The 26,334-nt window shown below is 32.0% G+C and overlaps 1 protein-coding gene across 12 annotated transcripts in view; it reads right to left on the bottom strand.

The window, feature by feature from the left end:
• The window catches only part of SOX5 (SRY-box transcription factor 5), a 1,089,507-nt gene that overhangs the window by 393,534 nt on the left and 669,639 nt on the right, over window positions 1-26,334 (bottom strand). Inside the window, exon 1 of one of the 12 annotated variants that reach the window (XM_066354453.1) lies at window positions 25,892-25,936. The exons of the other annotated variants lie outside the window; for them this stretch is intronic. The gene's annotated coding sequence lies outside the window, so the exon portion shown is untranslated. Of the gene's footprint in view, window positions 1-25,891; window positions 25,937-26,334 lie in introns of those variants that run through there. 12 annotated transcript variants of the gene reach the window in all.

Below are 26,334 nucleotides of genomic sequence, written 5' to 3'. Positions count from 1 at the left end.
GCACTTTTATTTGGCCTTTTTTTCTTTACTAAAAGTTTTTTGTTTTTTTTTAAACCATAAGGTTCCTAGAGATTTCTATTTTGAGGTAATATGGACTTAAATTCAACACGTTCTCTCTCCTTCATCTAAGTGTCATATAATCTTCTACTACAAAAAAAAGGACTGATGCAAACTTACTTATATTGCTAGTTAAAATATCTGAAGCTAGTCATCAACATCTTGAAATCAACTATAAAGTCAGAATAAAAATTTTACCATGTAACTCATTTCAGGTAATGAATCTGGTTCTTGGTTTACTGACTATATTTCTAGGTGTAAGAATTTGATATAATAAAGTTCTGTTATATTTGGTCATACCTCTCAGATTTCAGAAACTTTTAGGTAAGTAGAAAAATGTCCCTAAATCATCCATTTTAACATTTGCCTAAGTAGGCAACATTAAAAAAAATATCAGCTAAGAATCAGAATGCCTTGAAGAGAGTCACAAAATATCCAGATACTGAAAGGCACAGATAGATAATATCCTGACTAATGAATATAAATGTGCAAGTACCTGCATTGCATTGGGGTATCAGAGAGAGGCCAAGTATAGACATTTGCAGAGTATATGACCAGACCTCTGTTGCTGCTGTAATCTCACTCAGGTTCACGGTTTTCAAAGAAGATTGCTAGCTCAGTGTGATCAAAACATTCACTTATGAAGAAAAACCAAATATCTGAATTTTTATGAGAAACTTTCAAAATGTTGTCAATAAAACAATAACAACAACAAACATCCATAGTTAGTTCATCAGTCTGTGACCTTTGGTTTAATGTGAATCTAACATTGAACAGAAAGAATTTGGTATTAGAACTATCCCAGAATATTTCTATATTTCTTGTCATTTTAGCTATAGTTTCTTCACTCAAATGTAGTAATAACCAAATGTGGCTAATACATACATAGCTTCCTAACATATATCATTAAATGAAATATATTTCTATCATTTACCTACCTACCTATCTAATCTTTACAATCCTACAAATAGTCACTATTCCTGTTCCTATTTATGGCTAAGGAAACCAAGGGACAAGCTGGAGTGAAACCTGCACAAAGTCGCACAGTTAGTAGGTAGCAAATACAATCCTGACCTTTGACCCCAGAGTCCAGGCTTTTAACAACTACACTGATTCTACTTAAAATTTCTGTGATGTACATTAAATACACAAACTTTGACATAAAACCAAACTCCCCCTAAAATGACATATCTTCTAGTAAATTTATTTGTACTACTTACTAATGAGTAAGATAGACTGGAAAATATAATTTAGACTACAAAATGCTGAAACTTTGGATGATTTAGATGCTGTGTTATAAAATTTGATACTAAAATTATCCTAGAAAATTCTGTACACATAATCATTATACTCTGTTTTTTAATGTAATATCATATATTGTCTGCATCCTTGTTGCCAAATACCAGGATTTATTTAACCAGCACTCCTTTTGCCTAAATGTTTATTATGGCATATTCCCTTATCGTAAATAGTTTGTCTCATCTCTGCTGCCAAAGAAAAACATGGTTTAAAAGCATTAATATTCAAAGAGAAATATTCTCTTTTTTTTTTAATTTTTTTTTAATTTTTAATTTTATTTTTCTTTTGTGACAGAGACAGAGTCAGAGAGAGAGGGACAGATAGGGACAGACAGACAGGAAGGGAGAGAGATGAGAAACATCAATTCTTTGTTTCGGCTCCTTAGGTGTTCATTGATTGCTTTCTCATATGTGCCTTGACTGGGGGGCTACAGTAGGCCGAGTGACCCCTTGCTCGAGCCAGTGACCTTGGGCTCAAGCTAGTGAGCCTTGCTCAAACAAGATGAGCCCGCACTCAAGCCAGAGTCCTCAGGTTTTGAACCTGGGTCCTTTGCATCCCAGTCCAATATTCTATCCAGTACGCCACTGCCTGGTCAGACAGAAATCTTCTAATATTAAAAAATAGTAATAAATTATTCTGCCAAAGCAACAGAAAAGCATCCATACTTCTAATGAATTGCCATTTGTTTCATTTTAATTTACCTGAAATATAATTTTCTAATTTCTAGACATGGTTTGTATTTCACTTGCAGATGATCCCTGATATATTTCAAATATGAGGCAAACTTGAAGAATGCCTAGTCTAGCCTTTAAGCGTAGCTTCACCAGATAATGCTCTAAGATTAGTAATAGACTGGTTCTGACACAAACCTCCTAGCATAGAGCAATGACATTTCTGCTTCTGTCGTTTAATTTCCCATCTTGATTGAGGTCTCCACTGAGGATATGAATGATTCCTTTTACACAGATTATATATGAATTGGAAGTAGAGGCTTCTTGGTATTGTTTTCATGAATCTTCTCATGAAGAGCAAACAGAAAAACAGAATATCACTGGTCTAACCCATGGACTGGCCCTTATGAAGTATGCCTGCCAAAAGTTGTCTTTAAGTGAAAGAAATAAAGTATTTCAGTGGACAAAAATCTACAAAAACCTTACTTAGTTCCACATTTCCATGGAAAATTTGAGGGCCTCAAAATAAGCAGTTTATATAATATACGTACAACAGTATGATCAAAACAAAAAAACTTTTCATTAAGTAAGGTCTCTAAATAATGTTGATAAAAGGTAATAAAAAAACTTTAAAAGTGCCTGACTTGTGGTGGCACAGTGGATAAAACGTTGACCTGGAAATGCTGAGGTCGCCGGTTCAAAACCCTGGGCTTGCCTGGTCAAGGCACATATGGGAGTTGATGCTTCCAGCTCCTCCCCCCCTTCTCTCTCTCTGTCTCTCTCTCCTCTCTCTCCCTCTCTGTCTCTCTCCCTCTCTCTCTCCTCTCTAAAAATGAATAAATAAAATTTTTTTAAAACTTAAAAAAAAACTTTAAAAGTGCCTAGTTGTGAAAGAATACATAAAATTATTAATAACTAATAAGGTGAACTATTATTCAAATTGGTAATTTTATGAAGGTGGTGACTATGTATATATTTTTTATTCCTATATACCATGAGGTAACACAGTGTCTAACACTGTGTTTTTGTTGAGTGATTGTTCAAACACATAAAATAATTCTTTCATCTGTATTGTTTAAACAATTACTGGTACACAATTTACCTAATACACCCTTTCAAAGGGAATATATAAGTTAGAACAGGCTCCGTACTGCCAAGGAAGCCTAATAAAGTAGTACAAAATAATCAACAGGAGCAGTGCATCAGTCAGAGGAGGTCTGAGCATGATTAAGTAAGAGCATTTAAAAAACCTCAAATTTCCGTTCATAAGTAGAATTTAAAGCAGCTGTTCAGCACTCGCACAATGTCTGCCCTAAGAATTAAAAAAGAAAAAAAAATTAAAAAGCAAATCATGGCAACAAAAAAATTATTGCTCTAAGACCTCAAAGTTGATATGACCTTTAAAAAGTTTTTTTTTAATCCAAAGGGACAATTTTGCCTTTTTATATTACACTGCAGAAAAAAAAAATCTGGTATTCCAATGTTGGACCTCTGTTTTTAAACATGAAGAAGAGGTGTTTCCCTTAGAAGCAAAGGTCTTAGGGGACATGTCTTTCACAGCAGTTATTTTCTGTTTCACTTGTTGGCAAACTAACAGTTCAAAACAACAACAAAAATGAGCCTCCCCAACTCCCTGTAAACCAAGGAGGTAGAAACAAAAAATATTTCAAAGCAAGAAAGCAAACAGACTGTGAGGACTGAAACTCAGACCAAAGGCATCTGCTCTCCAACTCACACTCCCCACAACCACCCAGCCTTCTTACAATCTTACAGATTTTCCTAAGAGATGTTGCCATTTTAGCTTTGTTTTTCCCCAAGTGCTGGCAATACCCATCACTGCAGGCAAGGCAGCAAAGCCACTAGCAGAATCCAAACCGGAAAACAGAAAAGCTGTTCTGTCTTTTCTTCCCCGCAACTCCATTACTAATTTATTTTTTCCAAAGCAAAACTCCTTCTATCCAAAATGGCAATCACTAACTTCCAGCATATAACAATTATTTCATTAGGGGCAGAGAATACAGAAATGATTACCGTCTTCAAGGCTAAAAAAAAAAAAAAAGAACTAGTTGACACACCGTTCAATTTCCCCCTTCAGCTCTCACTTTTTTCAAAATGGAATAATATTATAAAGTAGCTAGTGTGTTCCTCCTTAAAAAAAGACCAAAGCAATCTTTGTTTTCACTCCTTTCTAGTATACCTCCTCCTGAATCCCACCCAATGTGGTAGTTGCCAACAGAGCTTCCTGCTGTTCAGTCTTGATTAAAATGAAAGAAAAAGGGAAAAAAGAGAGAAAATAATAGGAAAGAACAAAATGTCGAATGCCATGTTGCCATTGATTATCAATATATCATTTAGAATAGGAGGATATTACTAAGATTCTTCAAAAGATACAAGTTTTGAAATTCTATCCACATATAATGCTTATATATATATATATGTTTTTCCCTTTAAATTCAGAATCAACAACCCACAAAATAAACCCAGTGTTTTGTGTCAAGAAAAATATCTCCATTTGTATGAGTACAAAGAAACCAGGAAATCCGCCTGTATTCATGGGTCACTTGTGCCTTACAAGTATTTCTCTCTATGATTTACTACACTTAGCTTCATATGTGTAGTTGAAATGCTAATGAGGTTTTGAATGATGATATTACAAAAAAAAAGTGGTTCTAGAGATGAATGATAGTTTCCACAGTATTCATGTGTGACATGTGTCAGATATACCCTGTTAAAAATATGTAAGTTCAACTGCTATTAAATCTATAATCTAGAAAATTCATTTAACAAGAATTTCTTAAGTGTTATTGTGTTTGGTGTGAGGACAGAAAGATAAATAAATCTTAGCTGATGCACTCACAGTCTAGGGACATCACAATCTAGGAAGGAGACACACCTGTGAAAAATACTATAAATAGGGGTAGGATGAAGATCCTTTGAAAGTCATGGAGGGACTCTATGACTTTCTTAGTCAATCAAGGAGGCTTCAGAAAGCAGGCAACACCCAAAGGGATACTTAAAAACTTTTGGTTATACTAAATAAATAAATAAATAAATAAATAAATAAATAAATAAATAAATAACCCACAGAATTAAAAGAAGTATAGACTGATATAAAGTGGGCTAGAGACTAAGGCACAGATGGGAATGAATAGGTAAATAACTAGGCAGATGGTGGAATAAATGGTCAGAAAGTCAGAGTATGGTTTGATAATTTAATGAACTTTCCTTGAACACCAAGAACATACCTAACACTGGAGCATGAAGATGCTGCAGTTATCAGAAGTGATTAAATTAAGCAGTGCCACTAGCAAAAGATACATTAACGTAACATTGCATTACCATGCAATTCCTACGGCAAATTTAACAATCAATACTTTTCCATTGCCTATTGGACAACAGACAGTGCTGGTGTTTGTGACCCGTTACAGCCTGTCCCTAACTTAAGCATTTATACCGTGTATCTTAGTCACACAAAATTCCTGCCATGTCCAAAGCTGAGCATGATGATACAATATGGTTCATGCCAATGCATAATCTTCCAACCCTATGTCAGGTGATCTAAGAACCTATACAAACTTCAGAAGCCAGTTCAAAAGTCAGTACCTTTATATAACCATCTTCTGTCTCCACTGTTTCAATGCATTTTTCCCTTCTTTGAACTCCCATGGCATTCTCTATTAATTCTGGTTATACAGTATAATCTTGTGAGGTTTAAGTGAAATTTTCTACCATCCAAAAGAGGGCTATTGAGGGAAGATCTTTTTCCCCCCAAGTGCTTCCTAAAATGGTTTTGCATTAGTATAATGAAAACTCTAAACATGGTGAGGTAATATATTTTCCCATTTCTACCACATGATCGTAAGTTATGTATAAAAAAGATACAAATTTAAATCAGGTGCAATAAAAAATAATAGACAATTTTTTAAAAATTTTTTTAAAAATATTTTATTTATTGATTTTTAGAGAGAGGGGAGAGAGAGAGAGAGAGAGAGAGAAGGGGGAGGAGCAGGAAGCATCAACTCCCATATGTGCCTTGACCAGGCAAGCCCAAGGTTTCGAACCGGCAACTGCAGTGTTCCAGGTCGACACTTTATCCCACTGCGCCACCACAGGTCAGGCCAATATACAATTTTTAAGATCAATAACTTATAGAATATTAATATTTTAAGCTACCATTTATTATAACCCTTATAGATACATGAGTATTTGCTAATGTTAAATATGAGGGAAAGAAATTGTTTTAAATATATCAAGAAATTCACAGAATGACTATAACAGACATTTTTTAGATATTTAAATTATTACTATTGACTTCAGGACATCTAATAATTAATACTGCAATACGGTCAACATATTCAACCTAACAAAAGCTTAGTTAAACAGATACATTTTATTTTTAAATTTCTCTTTTTATTGTCTCATGAAATAAGTTAATAGAAAATGCAACCCATGGTATACTTTCCATCATGACAATAAATTATCACAAATAAGTTTCCATGAATTTGAAAGTTTTGCAATTATCATAACTATATTATTTTCATAATATAGCCACAAACCACAACTATAACCTCATACATCAGCATACCTTGGCTCCCTATTATGGGTAAAATTCAATGAAATTTCTCTTACACACCAAATATGCATATTATGATTTGATAATTCTATGTATATTATATATGAAATAATTTACTGAATAGGTTTAATATCAATGGAAAGCAAGTGGTACATCAGTGTAACTTTTAACATTTTCTTAATATTCAAAGTCGTTCTTAGTTGGTCCATGACATCATCTTCTTATATAATATAATAAGAAAAATATCACATACAATTTCATATTATTGGTAACTTAGTGATAGGTGCCAGAAGTAGTATTTTCCTTTGAAAATGCCATATCAGGGTCCAGCTAAATATGAAGACGAATAGAAATGTTAATGATGAGTAGTAATCTATACATCCGAAAGTAATTATAGGGCTATTCTTAAATATTGAGAGATGTATAAGCAAATTACATTGTTTCAAGGTGATTATTCAATGCCTTAAATGATCTTATCAAAATAAATACATTTTAAATCCAATACCATTTTTTAAAAAGGGATATAAAACTTATATGTTTATCCCAATTTTCCTGTAAATAAATGCACCTTGGAAACAAACCGGCCAATGTTATACTTGTGGATGTTGCTCTGACACTATGATACATAATATTTTATTTCATTTAATCCTCATAGTCACTTGTGATTAAAGATGAATATTAAAATATGTCACTAGGGAATATAGAAATATAAAATATCTCACCAAACAATTAGAATGTATTCTGGTTATCAACAGTCCATAGAATCCTATTGTCTATAGCTTCTACATATCAGCCATGCAGGGTACTGATGAGGATACCGACTCAGTAAAGGTAAGATTCCAGAGTTGTCTATCTCCACAATCAATGTGATATTTTCACAACAGCAAGATGACTTTATATTTTAAGAAATAACTAACTCAATAAATACTATGAAATTTTTATATTATTGGTCTTGGTTGAATCAGGACTGGTATTCCTCACCTTCACATTCCCTTTACACAGGCATTTTCAGCATTGTAATCATTGGTATGTATTCCAAGAAAAAAATGGGTGTTATAAAAAGAAAATTTCATCAAATAAATTAGAAGAAAGCTATATTAAACAACTTTTCTCTTTTTTTAATGTAGGACTTGTTAGAGTCTCTAATACATACACTGAGAAGAGAGAAGAAAAAGTAAACTTTTTCAACCAAGGGATCAAATACATGGGAAAAGTAAATATGAAAATATAAAAATCTCAATTCATAGGTTTAATCTGCTTCTGAGCAATGTTCCACTGAAGGTAACTTCATTTATGAATAACAGTATATTCAAAATTCTATGCTTTTTTTCAATAGCTCTTTGTTCCTTTGATTTAGAGCACTGTCACATTCATTTTTGTCCTACCAAAAGAAGCATCATTCTGATCATTGATTTGAGTAAATTTTAAATAAAAAATAATGTCAATAAATAGATATAGGTACGGATGCCCATGAGTTCTGCCTTATCAGAAACATAATTCTCAAAAACTTGGTTTGGAAGATTCACCAACCTCAGAAGAGAGGGAAATGCCAAGAAGCCTATTTCAGAGAGGACTTAAATAGATCTATATTAGCTAATAGGATAAAGAACTGTGTGTTGCATGCCAGAAAAAAACTCCACAATTCTTATCTTATGTACAAAAACACAAAAAAGGAAGGCTCTAGCTAATATAAATATAAACAAAAAGCAGACAATCATAATTAATTTGAAAACTTGATTTTAAAAATAGACATTCCTTTCTTTGCTTTTCCAAAACAAATGGTAGTCTGGATTACATATATCAACTTTATCAGAAATTCTTAAAAATTAGCAAAGTCCCTTTTCACTGCCCTTTACCATCATAACGACTCTTCAAATTCACCTGAAATAAGCTGTCTAATTTGGGGGAGGTGCTTGATTCTTGAAAACTTCAACCTGTGAGAGGAAGTAGGCCATCCTTCCCACAGGAAGCACACGCTTCTGTGATGAAGCTGTGGTAATTACTATAGGCACTCCCTTTCCTTTTTCATCACTTTTTCTGTGTCTCGAAGTTGGCACACAACTCTGTCTCTCTCTCTCTTTTTTCTCCTCTCTCTTTTTTACTCTCACTTCTGCTCTTGCTGCCTTTAATTCTCATTTTATATGCAAGCATACACATATTACACACATACAAGTAGGGTAAAAAACCCTAATATCTAGGAAAGTATACTTCCCATAATTAGTGGAACAATATGCCAGCTTATTAAAATGATGGTAATCACTAAAAGTAGATATTCTAATTCTCTTGTTTCCCTCGCAGACTACATAACATCTACAAATTACTGTCCATTGTTTAATGACAAGTTATATCAATATTTTTTTCCAAAGAAAAAATTATGATGTAAAATCCCATCTTAGACGAAAATGCAAAACAGTACTTCCATTTTATTTTGTTGGGTCTTACAGAGCTACAGGTAGTCTGCTATACATGGCTTATGCTTTAAAGGTGCGTGATATAACATACTCTACAAAACATAGAGATCTCACAAACTCACAAAAAAGCTAACTTTGAAATTCATTTGTCCCCAAAAGGGTGTTACATTTTCCAGAATCCAAAAGATTTACAGCCCATTGATGGCTCTGAAATATACTCCAAAGTAACAGAAGCAACAAGGAGCCAAGGGTGAGGACAGAAATGACACATCTGACAGTCATGGATCGCCTCAATGAAAATCTGTTGGGCAAAGGAAGGACACTGGATTGTAGCATGACTCACAGGAGAAACAGGTCTTAAAACCTGAAGGGAAGCCAGATCAATCCCCTAAAGTATATAGTAAAAACCAAGAAGTCTGAAAAGGGCCAGGTACAAGAAAAAACACAGGACCTGCTGTGACCCCAAGCAGACAAGAAAACTGAGATCTCTGAAATTCAGTATCAATGAGCAGAAGGCACTTTGGAGGCAGATATGTGAACTTACTTTCTGGCCTTAATGGAGCTCAATATTTGTGTGTGGCCAAGGAATTTTAAGGAAATCGACAGATTACACTCTAACCAAAATAAAACTCTTTAATATTAAAACCCAGCAAACTAACTGGAAAAATGCATAAAATTTTTCACCTTTAAATTTTATTAGACACTTAAATTTTTAAACCTTTAAAAATATATTTGTGTATTTTATTCATCTCTAAGTCAATAAAGTATAGAAAATATAAATTTATTATAAAATAATATAAACATTTTTTCTTGGTTGTTAAATATTCATTTCATATACAAAATAGTTATTCATAAGGAAGGAAATTATTTTGGCTACTCTTAGGTACAGAAGGACAGATAGCATTTTAATCTGCCTGACTTCTCAATTAAAAAAAAAATTGTACTTGTCCTTCTGGCAATAATTTTTAAGCATGCTAATTCTTACAGCTAATAAAAGAGGCAAGCAGTAGGTAATGAGTAAAAATTTGAATCCTTAAAATCAAGGATCCAAAAAAAAGTTGTCTGTCATATAGGTATTTTAATTTCTATCACCCACTACTATGTTAAAATGCTTATTCATAATCAATTAGCCATGTTACTAATTTATGCAAATAAATATAATTATAAAATTATTTAAATAGAAATTGTAACAAATTAATTAGCGTCTCTGGTAACATTATTTTAAATCTTCCTTCAAAAATAAATAAAGACAGAAGCTCATCATTAAAAATATAGTTCTATTTCAAATATACAGATATTCAAAGTGGAGCTGTTTTGATATTATCTTATAGTGAGCATCTCCTTAGATAATAATGACCCATTTCCCCCCCCCCAAAGATGAAATACTATTACACTAAAATATATAAAAATTAATAAACTGATATAAAATTCTATAAAAACCTTATAAAACTATGTTACATGTGGAACAAACAAGTTATATATTAGATAATATAAATGAAAAAGAATAAAGAATGAAAAGAAAGAAAAAGCAAAATCATAAGTTAAGAAGGTGATGCTGCTCTTGATTTCTTATCCTTTTTTTAATTAAAAAAAAACTGCTTGAATTTTGTATTGTGAGCTGAAAAATACCAAAGAGCCAATTAAATTAAGGGGTCTTCAAAATATAAGTCAAAGTTCAACCATAATGGGGCTGGCCTTTATCTGAACATTTAACACTTATTGAAAATTAAGACTACTGTGAAAGAACATATAAACAAACAAAATAACACAATCCTTCTAGATACATGAAATACTATTGATTATAAGTAAGGTCACATCAGAGAATATAACTAAAAAGCCTACATCAGGATAAGTATAAGCAAAACTATTATGACAATTTTGTGTGTGTGTGTGTGTGTGTGTGTGTGTGTGTGTGTGTGTGTGACAAAGACAGAGAGACAGAGAGAGGGACAGATAAGGAGAGACAGACAGGAAGGGAGAGAGATGAGAAGCATCAATTTTCTGTTGCCACTCCTTAGTCTCTTCAGTTGTTCATTGACTGCTTTCTCAAATATGCCTTAACCCAGGGCTCCAGCTGAGCCAGTGACCCCTTGCTCAAGCCAGCGACCTTGGGCTTCAAGCCAGCAAACTTTGGGCTCAAGCCAGTGACCATGGGGTCATGTCTATGATCCCATACTCAAACTAGTGACCCCCATGCTCAAGCTGGTAAGACCACGGCTCAAACGGGCGATTTGGGGGTTTCCAACCTGGGTCCTGCATGTCCCAGTCTAATGCTCTACCCACTGTGCCACTGCCTGGTCAGGAAATAATTTTAAAATTTTATGAATATACATGTTTTCACCTGGGGATATATAATACATTTAGAAAACAATTTTTAAAACTTGATTTTTTTGAGCCCTAACATGATTGCTTGTATTCAATCAACAAAAAAATGTTATATTTAGAAATTCTACTGTTAGAAAAAAAGCACTGAAGTTTTTAAGACTCCATCAATGAGCAGGATAATAACAACTTAACAGTTTTATCAAGTTAAATCATTCTTTAGCATTTCCATTTAATTAAATGGGACAATCAACAGGCTATTCAAAACGAAAACTTCCCTACAGTTTCTCTACTCATCCTCATTCTGTCCACACAAGGACTCTTTTCAATTCAAACCATGCATTCTAAAGCTCCCTTTCTCACCCCTCACAAACCTTAGTGGAATGAAGGGCATTAAAAGTAAGTAAACAATCAATAAATGTAACTATGTTACTGAGTCATGTGGGGAGGAGGGCAACATGCAGAGAAAATAGCCAAGTTGTTCACACTGGTAAAGCAGTCTCTGTTCCATAAACTTTCCAAGAACCCTAGTAGAATGCTGCGTTTTTAATTCATTCAAACCCATTTAAAATTTACCTGACTACAGCAAATTGACTAGGTTATTTCTTGCTCTCACAAAATGCCAGTTCTATTAACACACCCAGGAAAAGTATAAATATGCTCAGCTTGATATTTTGATGTTTTGAAGATAAGACTGGTGTACCTACAAAAGAAAGCTCTGTAACCATTTACAGGGGAAGGAGAATGAAAGCTGAGGGACATTGTCACCAAAGGATCATGGGCACCATTATATCAAAGAAATAACTTAAGGTACTTTAGGCCCTTTAGTTCATTATACTGGTGTTATCAGGACTTTGTATAAGCTGAATTCTCTGATAATATAGCCAAGATTTATTGGATACTTAAAATGCAAAATGACAGTTCTAAATTGTCCATGATTCATCTCTTTTAATCCTCAGAACAACCCTATGAGGTAGGTGATATTATGTAGTATCGACAGTTTGCAAATGAAACTGAGACAAGTTAAAAAAAAACTCACCCAAGGAAACCCATTTTTTACATATGATTGAATGAGGTTTGTAAAGTAGGCATCTTACTCTAGAGCCCACACTCATGACCCATACAACTGCCCAGTTTGGAAAACTCGACCATTCTTCATTTTCAATTCTCAGCCCTCCTTAAAAAGGCTCTAACACATAGACCAGGATTAGGTCTCCTTGTGTTCTCCTATAACACCTCATACTTATATTTCTATACTCATAGTATTTGCCTTTAGACGGGGTAGGGCAAAAGGAGGTCTACAGTTATTCCTGTGGAAAATAATACAATAATAAATAAAATAAGAATAAACTGTGTTCTGCATATTAACAATTGTAAACCTTCTTTTTCTTCACCCTGCATACTGCAATTTCATGCTTAATGTCTGTCTCCCTTTTTGGACTCTAAGCTTGATGAGGACAAGAGTCATATATCCCCTGTTCATTATTAAATCTCCAAAAGCCAGCACTGTCCAGTATATACAAAATACTCAAATATTTCATAAAATAATTCATTTTATTATTGTTTTGAAAATCTTTTTTAACTGCCATTCAAAAAATTCTCTTAGTACATGCAAATATTGACAACTCCCCATCAATAATAATAGATATGTATTCAATGCTTATCATCCTAGGTCCAATACTAAGTACTTAATTTATATTTATTTACACAATAGCCACAAAATTATTTTTACATAAGAGGAAAATAAAATTTTGAAAGTTTAAGTAACTACCCCCATATTACACAGAGCGAAATATACAACCTGTATTTGAACACAAGCACCTGACTCTAGAGCCTGTACAATAACTCTAAATAGGAGCAGTTTTTCAAAGTGTTAAATTACCTGATTGACTAACTGTTTTATGTTGTAAAGCAGAGAACTGGAAAATTTCTGGTAAAGATCTCCATTCCTTAATCTCAGCATGTATTTACTAAATAGTAGAGAATTAGAGATAAAATAGAAATAAATAGCAAGTACTTTTCTCTACTTTTTTTCAAAATTACAAAAACATTTTAGAAACATTACAAAGATTATTTCTGATTTTCAAAATGTGAGAATGGTGAATGAAGGATAAAAGAAAATAATTCAATTAGTTTTAACTGAGGTAGCTGACCTAGAATTTTTTCATAAAGAATGAACATTGTAGTTTTAAATAAGAATTCCGGTCTAATAAAATACATATTTATAGTATTAAACTATTTATAGACTTTGCGATCAATATTTTGAGATGATTACCTGCAAAAAAAATTTATATTTATGACCATTTTTAAAGTGGATTCTATGGAAAAATTGTGATGGTTTCTTAGATTAAGGATGCCCTATTTCCTCAAATAGTAGCAAACAGCTCTCTGTAAGGAAAACCACATAGCTCAGATAGCTTTGTATTCTCAGATTAGATCTCATAAAATCTAAGCTCAAAAATAAAAATGTCTCCATGAACTTGGTACACCAAAATTTCTACTTCTCACAGACCTAATCATAATCTAAGTGATTTTAAAAAGAATACTGGTCTAATACTTGTCCATAAAGTCTATATCTAACCCGAATCTAAAAATGAGGATACAATCAGGCAAATACAGATTGTAATATACATTATAAATAAAAATGGCTTGGAATTTTCAAAAATGTTGATTTCAGTGCTAAAAAAAAAAACCATGACAAGGTACTATTTTAAAGGAGATCTAGAGAGATATGAAAAGTAAATGCGATATCTGATGCTTAACTTGAACCTGGATTTAAATAGAAGAAAGGTATAAAAGGAATATTGGGACAATTAGAAAATGTGAATATGGATTATATCAAATAATATTAATGTTAATTTCTTGGATGTGCTAATGTTATTTTGGTTATGTAGGAGAATATCCCAGTTCTTAGAACTGTTAGTTTGAAATTTACTTGCAAATAAATCGGAAAAGAAAAATAGAAACAGAGAAAGAGAAAGCAAAGGAACCAAAAGTTAATAATTGGCAAAAACAGCTGAAAAGTATATGGATACTCATTGTACTACTGTGTCAACTTGCCTGTAGATCTAGAATTTTTTAAATAAAGAGATGAAAATGTTAAAGAAACCTCTATATCCAAATAATTGTGACATATTTTAGATGACTGAGCTGTTTTTAGTTTTAACAAAGAAAACTCAAAAATCTGAGCTTGTGAGTTAGATTTGCCATTGTGATCTAAAGCGCCTAAATGTTGTCATAAAGAGCAGTTCTAAAACAATGTACCTAAACTGAAACAAATAGCTTTGATCATACTTCTGTTTGCAGATGGAAAATAGAGGTACTTTTAAATAATATTCTCATATTGATAAAGTGATAAATTATAAATATCTTCTTATGCTACTCTTTTCTGCATTGTCATTCTCTCCCATTTCTTTATTCACCTTGATGTGTACTTTCATCTTGCCCAACAAATTATTTGCATAGTAAGTATTTACTAAATTTTTTAAATGAATAAATCAATATGGGAATAATATTTCTGTCTATATCAATCTACATGTAGATGTAGTATTAAATCATATGAAAACTTTTAAAATTATATGCTAATTTAATTTATTTATGTTACCTTGGGATGACTTTGAAAGTTAAGTCAACCCAGAGGAACGAATGAGATGCTGTGTTGCCCAACATCTGCAGAAACAATACATTTATCAGAGTGAACAACTAATAATAGTCTTAACATGCTTCCAATGAAAATAACTCCTGTTATATTGTACTCCACTAAACTTCAGGGCCTCAGTGGGATGCTCTTCAGGTACTAAAGAAGATCAAAACTCTTTCCTGAGGAAATATCTTGCTTTGTCTATAAGTACTCCTAAGGACAGAGGTGGGAGTGCCTCTAAATCTAGGCAAGAATACAACTCAGTCAAGACTTTTTGTTCCTCATGTCTTAGCAACAGCCTGAATATAACAACTGTTATTTAAAGGCAATAGTTTAAGGAACATGTTATCTTTTTCTTAGCTCTCTGCCAGTTTTATTTCACTAGGAAATCTACATACCTGGCAAATATTAGTTTAGTTACTTATAAAAATGCCTTTTCACTAAGTTATTTTTCACTAAATATTCTTTCTCTTATTTGGTCTCTACTAAGGATGGTGTGAAGACTGTCTTATGAATGTTGTGTAATACTTCAACTGAAGACAATTGAAAGATTCATATAATAAATTACTCCCTCTGACATTAGGGCTCCCAAAAAAGTTTGATTAATGATAAAATAGTAATTTTTTTTAAATTGGAAAATGATAACCATTAACCAACCTTGTTATAGCTATCAGGTAACAGAATTATTTTTAGCCATAGCCTTAGAAATAATTATCTTCCCTTTGCTATTTATCTATCTATCTATCTATACATATACTTACCTAATATATATATTTTGCATGCTATATGTATAATATACATTTTTATAAATTATGTATATATATTTTATATAGCATCAGTATATATGTATAGCATGTAAAATATGTGATACTATAACATGAGTATTCAATTTTCAACATTTTTAATCCTTTTAGGAAGTACTTAGTTCTAATTACCCATAGTCCTGTACAATCCATGGGCTTCAACATTATTCACTAACTATTGATATTTATGTGTCTATATGTGACCCAATTATTATGTGGCAAATTATTATTTGCCATATTATATGAAATATACTTGGAATTCTTTATATATGCTTAAAAATCTGTTCAAGGAAATAATAATATACATTTCCTGAGCATGCTAAGTTACATATGCTCTCTTATTTAAGCAATCAAATGACCTATACGATGGGAATTATTAAAAGCAAAAAACTTTTCACAGATGAAGAAATGAAGGCAAAGAGAGTTTATGTAACTTGCAAAAAATATAGCAAATATGTGACAGATTGTAAAATAAATTTAAACATTTGGACTCCAAAGCTCACTGGTAACTATAGTTATATGGCCTCTCTATAGTACAGTATCAAGAAATCAGAGAAAGCCCTAGAAATCAGCCATATCTACATATGGACAAACACTTAAAAGATTAAGATTTAAAACAGGGACTCATGTAATAATTCAAATATATATTACAATATATTAATTTAATAGTAAAATTGAAAAAATCATCGGTTAATCCACAGGGTTCATCTACACTCCCAAATGCTTTATTGTTCCAGGAACCTGTAGTCTTTTTACTAATCACATTATTTTGTCATACCTGATTGAGTTTTCTACTCAAAATTACCAACATTCCTGCCTCTTACCCAATAAAAACAATATGTCATGGCTACAAGTCAGATCAAAGGATTTCTATCCTATTAACTATATCATTTATTACAAATTAATTACAAAATTTTCTATATTATTACATGAGATGTTGACCATAACATACTTAAAAAATACTATACTGTAAAGATGCTTTGTGCCCATTAATACAGGAAAAACTAATTAGATAAACTTTCTGAACAAAGGTACTGCCTGCCTATAAAGATAATATTTCCATAGGTACTCTACTATAAAGGACTTAAGAGAGAGAGGTCTGAGAAATTTTACATACTTAAGACTTCTCACGGTAAAATCTTTTCATCTATAATGTGCATTGAAAATTTATATGTCTCAAAACAGTTCCAAATACACTTTATCAAGAAACCTTTTATATAACTGCCCAAATGTCTGAATATCCACCACCCAGCACACCATCTTGTGCCATGAATAAAGAAATTCATTCAGAGAGGAGAAATTAGAAGTTTATATCACAATCACTGTATGTTATATATTTATAGTGTCTGCATTTCGATATTTACTCAGCTACTAAAATAATGTCTGGCATAGTAGGTTGTGAAATGCATTTGTTGAATGAGTAAAGAAATTTCTGCCACTAAAATAAATAATAGATTATAAAGTTCTGGTAGCACTTTATTATTAGATCAATACTATACAATATGATGGTTACTAGTGAGGTCTTTGGAGCTTGTCTCTGTGGGTTTATATCCCTGCTCTCTGACTTATTACCTGTGAGAAATTAGGCAACTTGTTCATTTTCTGCACTTATGAAATGGGGATAACAAAAAGGAATTTTGTGAGCCTAAGTTTGGTACAAAATAAATCCGTACTGAATGTTAGTGTTATCTCTATATCCATATCTCCATAAGTATCTCTCTATGTGAACAGAGAAAGAGGTTGGCTCACATCTTGTGGGGCAATTTTAGACATTTTATGTAATTTCAGCTGGGATGCAAAGGAAGAAGGTATTTCTACCTTGACACAAACTTCTTTAAACCCAATAGAGAAGTTACAGATACATGTGGCAGCATTTCAAAAAGTAAATACAGTTGTCTCTATCAAACTTATAATTTCTAAAATAATCTATACAATCCTTAATCAAATATCTTCCTTTCCAATGTAACTCCATGGGAGTTTGAAGAAACTGACAGTATTCATTGGGTAAATAAGATAAACATCTGTGTAGGTCAGTGTTACTACTAAGGCTTTTTAAAACATGGTGAAATTTCACCTTCCTATAGAAGAAAGCTAAGAAGGAAGATAGTTAATAAAATCTTAAATCTTTCTGACTCAATGCTCCCCTACTAAGTTGTGAATTACTACATTCGAGATACAGAAAAAAATTTTGATATTCCTACTTCCACAGAAAGGGATAAAACATGACTGTCTAGTAGAAATACAGTGTGAACCACAAATAGGAACCTCACATGTAATTTGAAATGTTCTAGTTGCCTTATTAAAAAAGTAAAAAAAGAAAACATAAAAATAACTTTAATAACATACTTATTATTTTTAACATTTCATTTTACTTGTTTTATTGAATATCTAGCCATCCCTTAATTTACAAATCAAATTATGGCCTTTTTATTTTCTTTTATATATATATATATTTTGTAATTTTATTTTTTTAATGGGGTGACATCAATAAATCAGGGTACATATATTCAAAGAAAACATGTCCAGGTTATCTTGTCATTCAATTATGTTGCATACCCATCACCCAAAGTCAGATTGTCTTCCGTCACCTTCTATCTAGTTTTCTTTGTGCCCCTCCCCCTCCCCCTTTCCCTCTCTCTCCCCCCACCCCACCCCCCGTAACCACCACACTCTTATCAATGTCTCTTAATCTCGCTTTTATATCCCACCTACGTATGGAATAATGCAGTTCCTGTTTTTTTCTGATTTACTTATTTCACTTCGTATAATGAATAACATACTTTATTTAAGCCCATATATACAAACATTATCATTTCAACATATAATCAATATTTTAAAAAAACTTCCTATAATATTTTACATACTTTCTTCAAAATAAGTGGTCAAAAATCCAGTGTGCCTTTATGCTTACAGCAAATCTCAATTCAGACTAACATCAGTTCAAGTGCTCCAACAGTAGCATGTGGCTACAATATTGGAAAGCACAAATATAAAGGTTTCTATGAGCATTTCTTTATACTTTCTGCTATATCACATAGTTCTTCTTCAGAGATAAAATGATCTCCATATAGCTCTGGTAATTTATATAATCTAGATAAATCAATAAAATAACATTCTAATAGTACAATTCTCCTAATATTTAAAAATAAAAAAATACATTTCAGCTAAGGGAAATAAAATAGATGAAATTAGTCAAAAATTATTATTTTTTGCTTATTATGTGCTAAGTAACGATCTATAATAGCTGTTACCAACTACTCTATAAATTTAAAGGCTCCTAGTGTATAATACTTGCCAATATTCTTTTATTGAAGATTTCTTCCATAACTTTAAGGTAAATGAAATAGGTGAAATAATCAGATTTTGCTTATAACTTACTATCTATGGCATGATTTTCCTTTACTAAACTATTGATGAAACAGCACTGGTCTGATTTAATACTACAAATTCAGAACAAATGGGAAAGCATTAAATTCAAAAGTGCTTCTGGACCATTAACTTCCATGCTGATTTGATATGCACTATAGTACTCAGGCAACAGATTCAGGAATATAACCTATTCCTAAAGCAAACAGTACTTTATCTCATAACCATCTGGGGTTCACATCCTTTGGGCCACTTACGTACTGTTGTCTGGTATATTTTAATATCCTGAAGTAGAGCACTAAGATCTGCTTTATTAGTGAAACTCATTTTGCTAGGAAAAGAAGACTGACATAGAAGAGATTATACAGAAAACAAAATTTTGGATGAGGCCCTTGTTTTCATGATTTAGCTAAAAAAATCATTGATGATATATGCTTTCAAACTCTATAGTTTTTCTAAGGTACCAATAAAAGTGACACATTCATAACATGGACAGTGGTCTCTTTCATATATCACCTATAGTCGCGAACTTAAGTGCCAAGCAGATGGTTGAAATCTGTTTTGTATAAAATGTGTGCTTTTTTCTCCCAACTGTGTTCTTTGTATTCATATTCAGCCTAGGTTTTAGCCATCAAAACACTGGCACTATGTCGATCATTAGCAGCATTTTAGACAACTGGCAACTAAGGTATTCACTGTTCTTCACAAAATGTTCAGCTAATATTTCCCAGATGTATAATTAAGGCAAAAGATCATCTTCTTAAATTGATATCAGCACTTTGGATGGCTTCTGGCTTTCAACAGATTATTTTAGTGGAAAACAATTTTATATAAAAAACAAGGGTTCTTTTTCTCAGATGTTTATATTTGAATGTTATATAGCTGCTCATAAAAAGAAACATACATTTGCCCAAGCTTCACCTACAATCTAAGGATTTGCTAGCTAATGCCAACCCACTTATATTACTTTTACTATAAATTTCTATGATGTATTGTATTTGTATAGATATGTTTCTTCAAATTACTTAATATTTTCTAATTTTCAAAGTATTTGTACAATACTTTTAAAAGCAATAGGGTTTAACCTTTCTTAACAGAAAACTACTCTTTGTTGTTATTCAATAATTTGTTCTATAAAATCATTCATTATAATGAATGAATTTTACAATTAAATGAATTTTAATTTGCACAGGTTTTTAAGCATAGGAATAAGATAAATGAGATTTATTATTTAAATACTGGATATACTATCTTTCCAAAAACAACAGTTAATGTATCAGATTTCCTCCATATTAAGTGGGAAGATATATTTTTTAGGATTTTTCATTATTAGCAGTCAGCTGTCAGAGGAAACTATTGCTAAATTGTTGTTATTTGGATATAAGTTACCTGGGATCAATACTCATAAGTGAAATTAAAACAATTAGAGTTGTATTAACTATAAAATTAAAAAATAAGTCAATATATTTCTTACAGATATTATTTTATATGCTAAAAATAACATACTAGTGTGTAATTAAACAAAAACCTACCATTTTTATTGAAGTACTAATCATTTTATATTTGCCATAAGGTGAACCTAGTTTTCAAAGTTTAAATACAGTGGCTTGCATTCAGAAATACCCATATATTTTTCCAAATTGTCTACATTTAAGATGACTCAATAGCACTGAGGATAAATAATGTTATACCCATTTTAATGCCCATTTTATACATGCATGGCTAAAACCCAAAGAATTTGAGTGACTTATACATCACAGATTTAGAAACTGTAGGAATATGTGCCAACTTTGTGTATCACTAAATGTTGGATCTAAAATATATTAGCAATAAGTTGTCCAACTGAATGATTTCCAGATTTTTTTACTAGTTTAACAGTAGGATATTTGTACATTTCATTGTGGTCCTAGTTTTAAATGTAGTTCTTGTTCAATAAAGCATTTTTCTGTTTGTTCTTTACAACCTTTATATCTGTACCAGGAGAATAAAATAATACTCATTCTTTATTCCTAAATTCAAAGTGGCAAGAATATAATTTAAAAATGTACATTATAATTATTAGTCAAATAATAAATTTTAATTTATTGCTAATTCTATTGTTACCCCAAATATATAGATCTATATTTAAAACTTATAACTAATTTATATAAGGATTTCAAGACACCATAGTCATATTTTCAAGGTAGACATAATAGATAAGGTCCTTGGATACGTAATCAAATTTATGTTGCTGATGGTCTAGCTGCAAATTTCTTAAAATACTATGTTCAGAAAAAGTATGTAATCTGTTGAATTATCAATCTGTGAACCTTCTTCTCTGAGATAATATAGCTTTTTTAATGCATCTTTCATTGGTTGTTACTCTACTCCTTGTTTCAGAGGGTTCAACATTTCTTTTTTTTAAATTACCAACCATCAACAAATGCATATTAGGTTGGCTGCCCAGATGCTAATGCTAATAATTGTCTAATTTATTTTAAATACTACTTAAATCTTTCTTTGGATTATCTATTTGTAATCTTAGTTGATCATGCCATTTTTAAGCCCTGTTATTTTTTATTCATATTAAATCATATCCTGTTTATAGACCCTGTTATGCTAATTACTGTCTTATTTTTTTTATTTTATCTTATCCTTATAAATTGACTATGAGCACTTTGACGTAAAATGCCATTCTCATGCTTTTCATATTCTCCCACAGTGTTTTGTTCAGTGAATCATATGTAATTTATTTTTCATAATATTTATAATAGTTGAGGATGGTGATCTGATTCACCTGAGAGTTTCAAATCCATAAAATATGAATCTAATCTTTTGAAACACATAGCTTCAAAACAGTATGGCAAATCTGAGCATTTAATCTAAATAAGAATTATACATACTGTTCTGATTTGAATTTCCTAAAATATACTATGGGTACTTGCTCCTGCACACCACCACTCAGCTGACGGGTAAGGTAAATTGTCAAATGATTCCCCATGTTAAGGCTTATTAGATGAGATACTCTGTCTACAAAAAGCTGCATAAATTCAAGAATTTTGACCACTAGAGTAAAGAGCTAGGCACCTTCCAAATGTAGTTTGAAGTGATATAATTTTGAGATGTTTGAGAGATTTTAGAAATGATCCAGCCCATCTTTGCATTTCACACATGCATACACTAAGACCCAAAACCTCTTCTCAATCTGTAGGAAAGAGCTAGAACTTGAGACCTTACAACCAGGTAATAACACTTTCTATTAGGCTACACTTTCCCCCCAAACCCGGATGATACTAACAAATGTGTATTTTTTACCAGAAAGGAGGAAATTGTTCTATGCTTCAAGAGTAAACACCCAAAATGCACAAGAAAACAACAACAAGTAAAACTTGTCCACTTGATGTGCATGCCTTAAACCTCTAACACTCAACTTTCTCATCTCAACCTGAATTCTCAAATTTTACACCAGAAAATGTTGATTTACTCAACTTCTTGAATTCAAATTTTCCATTAAATAGAAATGACAATGCCACCTTCAGATTTTTAATGTTGGAATATTACTGTATGTTCCCATAGCTCATGTCAAAGGATTCCGTGTTACAAGTGAGAAAGTGGGAAGAGATGGATCTTGTTTGTGTTGCTATGAAATATTTTTTTCCTGTCAAGATTTTCTCCCTAAAACTTCAGCTTCAGCAGCATATAGTATGATTTCTTCAAAATCAATTTATTCAAAATTCAATTACCTTATAAGTGAAAATGTTTCTCCTGAATTCCTAACTTTTGTTGTGTATATGTGTGTACATCTATTACATCTCACACAATAAATTGTTAACATAACTATTACTTACTCCCAATCATCCTTTAATTTGCTTATAAAAGTCTATATATTCTGCTCCTTTACTCTGAATTTTTAAATTGCTCTCTGGATCTTCTGGATATATTTTCCTTGTTCAACAATAATGCTTTTAAAGCATTAAACATTTCTAAACTGTTTATAGGTCAAATTAGATCCATTTTATTTTTCCAGTAATGCTACATTTTCAAGAAACAATTACACTACCATATTTATTTCCCATAATCGTTAGGGCTCTAAAAACAATATCTGTTTTTATTTCTTAAATTCTATTTATGTTTAAGGCTAGAGGAAAATAGAAGTTCTTGCCTCAAAAATAGCATTCATTGTTATTTTTATTTCTCCACTCAAAGGTGTTCTGTTTGATTACAGATAATGCACTTAGAATATGACATAAAAGTTTTCTTCTCATCCAGATGATACTATGAGTGAGATGACAATCTGATTCTGGTATTCTATATTCAGTTAACACTCATTCAGCATCAAAGCTAAATTAGTGAATGAATCAGAAATTAAATAGTTTGATCACCAGTTTATTTTTCTCTTCTAAAGAGTAAGAACATTTTTATCTAAACAAATCCTCAACATATTATATCTCATAGTCCAGATAAAGAAGAAGAGAAATATTAACATTAGTTTTGGTGACATCAACCTGCAAACTCTTTTCAAACATATTATGAAACTCAATAGCAAATAAAAAAGGGGGGTGTTGAAACAAAGGGGCAATAGGAAAAAGTTAAAATAAGTCTTTGGACTTTGTAAATTATTGCCTAACCAACACTGGTCCAGGTAAATAACCAAGAGGAAGAGTTGTGGGCAAACAAGTAATACCTTAACTCAAGAATTAGAATAAAAACGTTTTAGAACTTTGTCAAGCAACCTATATTAACAGTGAATAAAAAATTAATAGCATAAAAAAAGCATGACTTTTTTCATTTTGTGTTCCCTTATATGGACACGTATTTCTCATTTGCAGCATTTGTGTTTCTACTTCACTAGGTTGCCCTTTGATTACTAGAGAAATATGAAGTTGTTTAAAATGAAACATCAACAGATAGTATCTGAAAGTTCCACAACCAGTTTTCAAACAACCTACCACCTTGATATCTTCATCCTAATTAACATAAAAACAGAAAACAAAACCAAAATCAGTACTAAAGTAAATAATTTACTATAGTTTAAAATATATTGTAATTAAAAACGTACCAGAAAAACATTATTTGGATACATGTCATCTTTTACTACTGGTTAAAAAATTATCAGCATGCAAACTAAGCAAGTTAACCCTTCTCTTTCTTTTCTCAATAATGTTCCTGAAGCCCTAGAAGAGAACACATCCTTTATGAAATTGCTGTTCAGTGTCCCTTCTGATTTAACTCTCTTAAATTGTTCATATAAAAATTTTATAAGGCTTTGAGAGTACCTTTTTTTTTTAACCTCCAAAATAAAGTTCACTTCTTCAAAATACATCTTTTCTCAAGGCATCTGATGCTTAGGTTTCAATGTGACAGAGATAATTGGGATGGGCAGAGCAGGCACGTATACACAGAACACAATGAAACCCCACGCATCTCCACAGTAAGAAATATTAAAAATGAAGCTGCTAATACATCTTAAAGAAAGATCATATCTTCTGTTTTTTTAACATTTTCTTTTCTAAAAAAAAATTCTTTCAGAGATATGGAAAGCAGAAATAGAAACACAGTTACATATTAAAGTTTCAACGGATTTGCTTCCAGAAGCTTTCTTTATAGTGTTTCTCTTACCTACAGTATGTGTTGGCACTGGCAGGTAGCCCTAATTCGTTAGTAGCCAAATTATTTTTGTCACTGAAGTACAAGAATCTCCATAGCACATGAATGAGACATGGTTTACTAGTTTACACACATCTTTATAACTCCAAGAAACCAAAACTCATTCACAAATACTTTCATTTCAGCAAAGAGAAGGGATACAGAATACCAGAGATATTTTACTTTGAATTCCTGGTCCCCGTTCACCATGACAAAACTAAGAGAACATATCTTATTAACTTCATTAAAGAACTTTGGTCCTTAATAGAGAAAAATAAACAGCTTTCTGTTCACCACACTCCACATTTCATTAAAGTCAAAATATTTCAGTGTAAAGAATTTAGAAAAAAAACAACAACAACATTTACTAATAAACCTAAATGTCTCCACATCAAAATTCATCACAATAGCATAGTAGTTTTAGACAATGTGGTTCACAATAACTAGCATCCTTATACTGCATGATCACCAGCAAGGTTCACATACTGATATACCACCTTCACTGAGTTTAGAGTAAAATCGGAAGATGAAATAAGCAACACTTAGAAATAAACATATAACACAAGTGATGATTCAGGCATAACAAATAAACAAAACTCTGAATTTTAAGGCAAGACACACTAAATAGCCAAGCACCTGAAATGTTACTTAGATAAAAGAGAGAGATTTTAAATAGAATGAGCCAAGTTAGGTTTGAATTGATTTAAGGTTAGACACCGATTTCAAATGTCTATGAATATCTATAGGATTTTGTTGTTAATTTTCCTTCTGTCATGTTTTATGGGTAAAAAGTCCTTAAACTACCTTGTAATAGATTAATTGCTCTCAAGCTGGGTAACAAAAGGGCATAATGACCGGAAAATGATACAAAAGAAACAGAAAAACTATGTTAACAAGTTTATCAACAAACCTGTGTAATTCTCATAAAGTACAGATTAAGGTTCAGTGGTTCCAAACTGGCAGCATTCACGTTGGGTTCATATTTGGGTTTTTTGTTTTGTTTGTTTTTATAAACCACCTGTCCTAAAACGACATTGTTTATGCTAATTATCTTTGTTTATGCCACAATTCTGTTTGTTTACTACATTCTTTTAAAATACCATATCCTTATAAACAGTTCTCACCAGAATTCTTCTAAATCTTGTTTCGGTCTGGTCCTCCTCGGCAGCCCACTGAGCAGAATGCAGCTCTACAATGAAGGCGCAAGAGCTGGGAACAACTTTGAGTCTCTGACTCCTCAGGCTGGCAAAGGCAGGGAATACTGCTGAGGTTTGACTCAGGCTCCAACAGAAAAGGATACTGAATGTGTAGAAATGCAACAACCCCCTATTGGACAAGCAGAACCATACGCCACTGTATCTCCAGAGGAGATGTATGAACTCTCAACTAGTAACTGAAGAGAAAAAATATAAGTGTAAGGAGAAGGGAGTGTAGCTTTCAAAATGCAGGAGAAAAGACACAGGATAAAAAACGATATAGGAAAAGGTCTTCTCCTGAATCATTATCAGTTCCTGATTAAAATGAAGGAATATGTAGCATTCTCCTAAAGGATGTCTAAATAAATACT

The sequence above is a fragment of the Saccopteryx leptura genome, chromosome 1, assembly GCF_036850995.1.
Source record: "Saccopteryx leptura isolate mSacLep1 chromosome 1, mSacLep1_pri_phased_curated, whole genome shotgun sequence".
Classification (NCBI taxonomy): Eukaryota; Metazoa; Chordata; class Mammalia; order Chiroptera; family Emballonuridae; genus Saccopteryx; species Saccopteryx leptura.
This window is presented reverse-complemented; position numbering and strand designations above follow the sequence as displayed.